Raw genomic sequence first — 9221 nt, 5'->3', positions numbered from 1 at the left:
TTATTTTGGAGAAATTTTTAAATACTATTTCAAGTTTCTATCTCATGATTGGTGTATTCTCCTTTCTTCTTTCTCCTGGTTCAATCTTGGAAAGTTATATATTCTAAAAATGGAAGTTCTAAGTTCTAAATTTTCTAGATTCGTGCCTTAAACTTGTCCATAGAAACTCTTTATGGTATTTTGAATTTCTGAGGTATCTGTTGTAATTTTTCTTCTTTTATATCTGATCTGATTTATTTGATATTTTTTTCTGAATCTAGCTGAGAGTTTCTTAATCTGTTTATTCTTTGAAAAGCATCTTTTTAATTAGTTTCCTCTTTTGATCAGTATTTTTATTTCTATAACATTGATTTATTCTTGATATATGTATATATATTATTCTCTTCTGCTTACTTCAGGATCTGTTTTTTTTTTTCTACGAGTTTTGGAAAACTGTGAGCTTAGGTTATTTATTTGATAACACTCTTGTTTCCTATATTACCCCAGCTCTGTTTTTGTTATATCACATAGGTTCTGATACTTTGTGTCTTCACTCTCAATTGTTTAGAGAAATAATTTTATTTTTTAACTAAAATTTCTACTTTAACCAAAATAGTAGTTTAAATTGATGTTTCTCAGTTTCAAATATTAGATCTTTCTGTGGATTTATTTTTATTTTTAATTTAGATTTTCACGGCATTTTGATCTAATATAACTGATTTAATTTATACTTGTGATCATAAGAACACTTCAATGGTGCCCCATTATGTGGGTTATCTTTGATAATTTTCCATTTTCAGTGAAGAAAAATATGCTATTGTCTTACTGATGGTGGAAGTTATTTCTCACATCTATTAATTTTAGTTTTTTCCAATTTCTCATTAAGGGATCTTGTTTTATCTAGTTTATATATCTACTGATGAATATTAATGATGGAAGTGTTATAGCTTCTGAATGCTATTTTGAAAACTGCTGGGTTGTTTTTTTGCATAATTATTATTATAAACTAGGTTTAATCACCAGCATCCTATATGGTGCCATGAGAGTACACACATCATCAATACAGTCATTCCACATAGTTAATGAGAGTATCTTTTCCCCCACATCCTGGTTTGTTTGTTTGTTTGTTTATTTATTTATTTATTCATTTTTGCTTTTTGGGTCACACCTGGTGATGCACAGGGGTTACTCCTGGCTCTGCATTCAGAAATTACCCCTGATGGTTCTCAGGGGACCATATGGGATGCTGGGAATTGAACTCCGGTTGGCTGCAAGCAAGGCAATGCCTTACCTGCTATGCTATTGTTCCAGTACCCAAGATTTATTTTTAAAATATCTCGCTCACACGGCAGAGCCTGGCAAGCCACCCGTGATGTATTCAATATGCCAAACACAGTAACAACAAAATCTCCAATAGAGACGTTACTGGGCCCGCTCGAGCAAATCAATGAACAACGGGAGGGCCTTTACCTTTACCTTATTGAAACATCCAGAGATACACAGTTACAAAGTTGTTAATGATCAGGTTTCAGTCATACAATGCTCTAATACCTGTCCCTTCACCAGTGTACATTTCCCACCACCAATGTCCCCAGTTTCCCTTCTTCCATGCACCCTGCCCTCCATCTGCCTCTATGGCGGATGTTTTATTCTCTCTCTCTTGCTTTTACTCTCACTCTTTCCTTTTGGGCGTTATAGTTTGCAATACAGGTACTGAAAGTTTGTCATATATATCCTGCTTTCAGCACTCAATTCTTCATGTATATCCTGCAACCTACTTTCAGCACTCAATTCTTTTCTGCTCTCATTGTCATAATGGACCATACTCTATCCTAAATCCCTTTCCTCCCTGCTTGTGTCAAGTTTCCAACTGTGAGATAATCCTTCTAGTCCTGGTCACAACAATGCTGTTGATGAGACACATCACATTGGATCAGTTGTCAGTTGCTTAATGAATTAATAAAAGATAAGTGGATAATTAATTTGTAGCATATATACACAATGGAATATTATATAGATATTATATAGTTGTGAGGAAGGATGAAATAATACAATTTTTCATAATTTGGATATAACTAGAGGATATCCTGTTGAACACAGTAAGAGAGAGGAAGAAAGACAAGTAAGAAATGCCTCTTATCTGTGGGCTATAAAATAACAGAACAAAGGAAAGTAAAGCATCAACAGTGGAATACGTTGATTATCCTGCAAACTGGATGATAGAAGAGAGGACTGGTAAGGAAAAAAAACGAAGAGGGGGAAGCAATGATAAATGATTGGGGGGTAGAGAAAAGTGAGTAGGGGTCCTTGGCACATCGGTCGTCAATAGGTGTTATATAACTACATATATGAACCATAGAACTAACAAAACTAAAAATATCAGATAAAAACTGCAATAACCAAACTTAAGAATATGTCTGTCAGGGAAGTCACTGTGAGGTGGGAGGGAAAAGGGGGAGTTGGTGAAAAGAAGTAGATGCTTTGATGGGATTAGTGTTAGAACATTATACCTGAAAATCAACTGTGAATAACATTGTAAATCCTGATGCCTAAATCATAAAATTTTTATTTTTATTTTTTTAAACAAAACATGCAGTTTATTGGAAATTGGCATAGATACGTACATATACATATTAGGTGTGCGCACATATTTTTATTTTTCTTTTTTTCTTTTTTCTTTTTCTTTTTTTTAATTTTTTTTATTAGTGAAACACCATGAGGTACAGTTATAGACTTATAAATTTTTGTGCTTGGGTTTCAGTTATACAATGATCAAGTACCCATCCCTAGGAATGGCTGAGATTAGTACCAGGAATTTTGCTCCATGACTTGAAGGCCAGCCACATGTGCTAGGTGAAAAGGAAACTCAGATAGAGAAGAGAGCACCAAATAAAGGGTGTTGTGAGGACCCTCCCAGGGTGGGAGAAGCATGCTAAGAGTAGTCTATAGACCAAACATGATTGCCACTCAATGCCTCTCTTGCAAAACACAGTACCCAAAAGAAGAGAGAGAGAACAAGGGGGAATACCCTGCCACAGAGGCAGGGTGGGACGGGGGGGATGGGGGGTGGGGGGTATGCTGGGACCCGTGGTGGTGGAGAATAATAAAATTTTTAAATTTAAAAAATGTTACGTGTTAAGACCACATCAACAGTACTCAAGGATTACTCCTGTTTCTGTGCTTAGAAATAAATCCTGGTTCTATTAGAAAAACTACGTGTGATGCCAAGAATTGAACCAGGGTCAGCTGCATGAATCTTAATTACTGGTACTATTTCTCCCATCCTTAGCATTTAGTTGCTTTATAAATTTTGATCCACGTTATTTTGTGCATATGTCAAATAGATAAGAGTTATGTTCCTTCATTTCTTGATCCCTTATCTTGTACGTAATATCTGGTGTATTTTTTTCATTCCTTTCTCAGTTTAAACACTATTTGGTCTAGTATAGGCATGACTGTCTTGGCATTTTTAGTTTATTATTAATCTGTATAACAATTTTTCAATTTTTCAACCTGAATTATCATTTTTTGTGAGTATTTTCCGCTTGTAGGGAAAGTGTGATTTTTTTTTGTTTTTCCATTTGATCATTCTCTGACATTTGGTGGGAGAATTCATTCAATCAATAGTTGGAGAAATTTTGTTTCCATTTATCATTGAAGGTTTTGGTTGTGTTTTCTATTTGACTTTTCCTTTTTGATGAGATCATTCAGTATATCTAGGAGAGGGTTAGATACAACACTTGCCCCCACATTGAAATTTGATTTTAATCCAAAAATAAGGTAAAACAATTATAACCTTTTTCTTTGCTCTTTGATTGTTACAGGGACATACTCTTGTCCTGTGTTTTCCCAATATCTAATGTAACATTCCCCACTCTCAACAGTTATGCAGTTTTCAATAACAGAAGTAAATATCTGGTACCAGTTACTTCAGCATAGCTAAAATTTGAACTTATAAGCCTTTAAAAATATTTTTTCTCAGTTTTTCTCATATAAAAATTATATGAACATTGGTTTTCATAGTGGCCCTATGAAAGACTCATAGGTGGAACATTTTTCTCTTTTATTCTTTTTATACTTTTCCTCCCGGGAAGCAGAAATTTTATTTGATCATATTCTTTACTTCATCACATTTCATTGTTGTTCTATTAGCCAAAATTATTGTTGCCAGAAACTCTAATGACACAGCATTTCATTATCTTAAAAGCCTAATTGATTACTTCTCACTGTGTCATGGACCAAAATAAGCCAGACAGACTTGGAATCTTTCCTCTGGCTGATGAGTCAGGTATCCAGGATCTTTTCATCTAGCTATGCTGCTGGATTCACAAGGGGAAAAGAGAACAAAGGAATGATCACACAAAAAGTATAATGATCAGGTCTAAAGGTGATATGTCTCCTTTCCTTCTCTGATATTCCATTATTCAGAACTCACATGGTTCCGATCTACTTAGGTGGAATGCGGAAGATGCAGTCTATCTTTGTCATAAGTAAGAAGAAATGTCTTTGATGATAAACAGTAAGTATCTGCTACAGATGTCAATTTATACACAACTTATTTTATTTTATATAATGTCTCACTTTATGTGATATCTAGGCACATTATTTACATACAACCATCAGTACTTAATTTATTATATTTCTTCTGATGTAATCTAAAGTTTTCTCAAGCATAGGCACATTTAAAATTATTTAAATTATATTGTAGCTAAGATTGGCTTTGCTTAATAAAGTTTATATGCTTTTTTCATATTTCTGCTGCCATTTCTATGTCTATATATAACCATCTTTATTTTTGAGATGGGGCTGGAGCAATAGCACAGCGGTATGGCGTTTGCCTTGCACCCGAGTTCGATTCCTCTGCCCCTCTCAGAGAGCCTGGTAAGCTAGCGAGAGTATCTTGCCCGCTCAGCAGAGCCTGGCAAGCTACTCCTGACGTACTCGATATGCCAAACACAGTAACAACAAGTTTCATGATGGAGACGTTACTGGGCCCACTCGAGCAAATCGATGAACAATGGGAGGACAGTGCTATATAACCATAGGAGTTTATAACAGACGAAAATGTATTTTAGGATATCATCCAGAATGAGTTCATATCTGTTACTTACAGTGTGGTTTAGGCAACTTTTGTAATCCATAATATACATATTTACCATATTATTTTATTGATGTTTAATTATATACACAGACTACTATTTTCCCTTACCCAGATATGTATCTGTGATATATAAAAAATGTGATATAGTGCAGAGATAGTACAGTGGATAGGCTACTTGTCTGATTATAGCAACTTGGGCTTGATCCTGGTACCACATATGGTCCCTAAACCCTCTAAGAGTGATCTCTCTTCTCAGAGCTGGAATAAACCCTGAGCACAGCTGGATGTGGCTCCAAAAACTCGCAAAAATAGTGATTTGTGTACCAATATTAGCTTATAATTGCCAACTTTATTTCTTAATCATGATTCATCAAACCAATATAGAATTACAATTTTCAAAATACATGATCAAATTTTCAAATTTAATTTGAAATTAAATGGAAAATTAGCTTCAGTGAAATTCTATAGTTTTTACTTCTTTAGAAGAGTGGAAACTGATTCTTCTTGTGCAGTCAATATCTTCTTATTTTTCCCTGCTATGTCCCAGCTTTGACCTATGTTGTAGTTTTCTAGGCCAAATCTATGTTGTACTGTATAACTATATATTCAGTTTTCAGAGTTGCAATGTTATTCACAAGATCCATATTCTTTTTGTTTGTTTGTTTAATCTTATTTTGTTTGCAGGCCATACCCAGTGATGCTCACAGGTTGTTCCAGACTCCATACTGGGTAATTACTCCTGGAAGTCTTGGTAGACCATACAGGTGTCAGGGATCAAATTCAGGTCAGCCACATGCAAGGCAGGCACCTCACCTGCTGTGCTATCTCTCCAGCTCCAAGATCCATATTCTTTTTCTGTCAAGAGTCAACAAAATGCCGGGTTAAAAAAATAATGTTAAAAAAAAAGAAGTACTATGTAGATGGAATCCCACCCTTGAGCGGAGGATCTCTGAGTAATCTAGAATGCTGAACCCCCAGATGAGATTTTGTCCTTGAGTTAATCTCCTAGAAGAACTTCCCCTGAAGAAAGGGCTTTACATCTGTTTATTGTTATGATAATGTTCAACTCCACCTATGTGTACCCCCACCCTTCACGATTTCTATATAACTATGCTATAAGAGAGAAGTAAGGAGAGAAATAAATGGTCATTGATTGCCAACAACAACAAGAAAATAATATGTAAGAACTGGAAAGAAAATACCATGGTCACAATACTTGCCTTGCACATGATCAATACATGACTTATTCCTCAGGACCCTGCGTAGTCCCTCGAGCACTTTCAGTCGTGGTCCTTGAGCACAGAGCCAAGAGTTTGTCCCAGAGCACCATCAGGTGTGGCCCTAAAGCATAATAATATTAACAGTAGTCAGAGATAGAAGGAGGAGAGATAGTATAGGCGTGAAGCCTTGCATGGGGTCAACCCTAATTTGATTCTCAATAACACATAGATCCCTGGGCATCACCAGGTCTAATATTAGAGATCTAGGAGCACTGTCACTGTGGGCCAGACAATCCCATGTGCACAGGGCCTGAGCACCACTCCATTCTCAGGCTCTCACATTAAGCTGTTTGCTAAGTTAGCTGAGAATCATAAGGAGTGACCCCTGGCTCCATGAACATCATTGGGGCATATATCGTTCTATTAAAAAATAGTAGACATCATTGTAAATGTAGTGGTCAAAATTCTGCAGAAGACAGAACTGGTAGGATATTTATAAAGAGAAGTAAATTAAAGTTTGGCTCACTTGGTTGGGGGACTGGAAAGGTTGAAATCCACAGAGTAATCTAAAAAGCTGTCATTTAAAACTGGTCTAAAGCAGTTTCTTCTTCTCCAGACATGGTAGGTGTTCCTGTTTGGATGTCTTGGTTTAATTGGATGAATTCTACTCACATTTATTGAAAGTAGCACTGTAGAACTGTCCTTCCTTCGTTCATCGATTTGCTCGAGTGGGCACCAGTAAAGTCTCCATTATGAGACTTGCTTGCTGTTACTGTTTTTGGCATATCGAATACGCCATGGGGAGCTTGCCAGGCTCTGCTCTATGGGCGGGATACTCTCAGTAACTTGCCGGGCTCTCCGAGAGGGATAGAGAAATTGAACCCAGGCCGGCCGCGTGCAAGGCAAGTATCCTCCTGATTAAGTGTAGCTGTTATCCACACTTGTAAAATACCTTAAGAAAAACTCATAGATAAATTTATTTATTAGACAATCAGGTTTTATACCTTCAGCAAAGTGAGACATAGAAGCAAACATCACAGGGAGGCAATTATAGAAGCTATAAATCAAAAAATTGGGAAGTCATTAGGATCGTTTTGGATTCTATCTTCCATATAAGATAATTTTTGTTTGTTTGTGAATTATTTATAAACATATAAAATATGTAAGTATATAAGATATGTTTAAATAACATACTTTTAATATGAAATGTTTATATAAAATGGGAAACTTTTTTTTTCCTCAAAAAATACCTATTTAAAAATTGGGTCATACATCTTCAATATAATCAACACAACTAAAGGGTAAACTGAAAGTCCCCAAGTAAGTGATTTTTCATTGTAACATTCAGGTTTTGAAACAAGTTTGAAGTTTCTTTTCATACCACTATATCAAAGGACGGAAATCAAAAGTACAAATGTAACCAAAAAAGATTATTTCATGCCATACTCCTTTTATTTCTTCTATGCCAAGAATAACTCAAGCATATTAATGAGTCTGTTTCTAAGTAAGCATTTAGGTCTTTACAACAGAAAAGAAACTTACAAGAGCAAAAGGTGAAATGATTCACAAAATTGAGTCAACTTGAAGTCAAATCAATGAAGAGGCCTCAACTCCTTCATAGTCCAATGTCAGAGTCCAAGGTTATAACTCAGGAGTGGTGTTGCAAGATCACAGAAAAGTCTTTCTGAGATTAATGGCAGGACAGAACCAAAGAAGACTAAAGGGATACCAAATGGCATGTTCATTTATCAGAAATTTGCTTGTTCGTCAATGATAGCAATAACAGTTTGTATCTGACAGACACAACTGAGGATGTGTGCTGAGAAATTCCATAATTGAAGTTGGAGTATACAGAATCTATGTAATTCCCTCAACTGGAAATTGCTGAAACTGTCGTCATAGTTTCTATTAGTGAAGTTTGTGCTTTTATTTTACTTCTTAAATGAAAAGAATATTTTATAAAAATCTAGTAATACAAGTGAAAAGAATCTAACTGCTTCGATTCTCTGCATTGTTCACAATTTTTAAATTATGCATATGCATGTTCTGGATTGTGCAAAGTAGCATAAAAATTACAATATCTATTATTTAAACTCTTACTACTAGCACAATGCAGTACTCTAAATTTCTTGTCAATTATTTAATAATTGCCTTGATTATTAAAATATACATAATTATATAAAGTATAAAATAATAGTATACAGAAAAATGTATAATACAAATAACACATACACATATGTAGTTAATATATGCGCATTTATCAGCCTTTATAAAATTTTCAGTGGTATATTGTGATAAAAGTCATTGCACTATCTTTCCAAAATCAATGGTTGAATGCTATTTTTGAGTTACTAAACCAATATTGGATATTTACTGCTTTTAAATTTCAGCCTCTTGAACAATTGTTATGAAGTCTCTTATAGCCTAACTCATTCCAAAAATATAGTAGTAGCAAGCTGCTAGATTAAATACTATGTTTATTTGTTACCTCCAAAATCTGTGTTCCTCTCCTACAAATATCTATTTGTTGAAATAAGTACGGATATTTTAACTAGTATTTTATATATTAGGAGAAAGTATATTTGTTAGGTGAATAGATTGAGAGGGCAAACCCTTCAAGGATGGGATTAAAATACTTATAGAGAAACCTTGTAAGATTGCTGGTGCCCTATTAGTCTTACCAGGTTATATCAAGTAGTCATTAATAAATCCTCACCATACAGAGAAGTCCGACCACTATGATCTCAGACTTACAGATTCTACAGCTCTAAGAGATACATGTCTGCTGTACATAAATTACACAGTGTGTATTATCTTTATAGTGACCCTAAATTAATGCAGCATTTGATAATAATTCTGTAAAGCAATTTATATAGAACAATTTCAAAGATAATCACTAAAGTATCTGTGGAAAATATAAA

This window comes from Sorex fumeus, unplaced genomic scaffold, assembly GCF_029834395.1.
Source record: "Sorex fumeus unplaced genomic scaffold, SorFum_2.1 ptg000038l, whole genome shotgun sequence".
NCBI lineage: Eukaryota > Metazoa > Chordata > Mammalia > Eulipotyphla > Soricidae > Sorex > Sorex fumeus.
The sequence above is the reverse complement of the archived record's forward strand: the minus strand, read 5'-3'. Positions refer to the sequence as shown.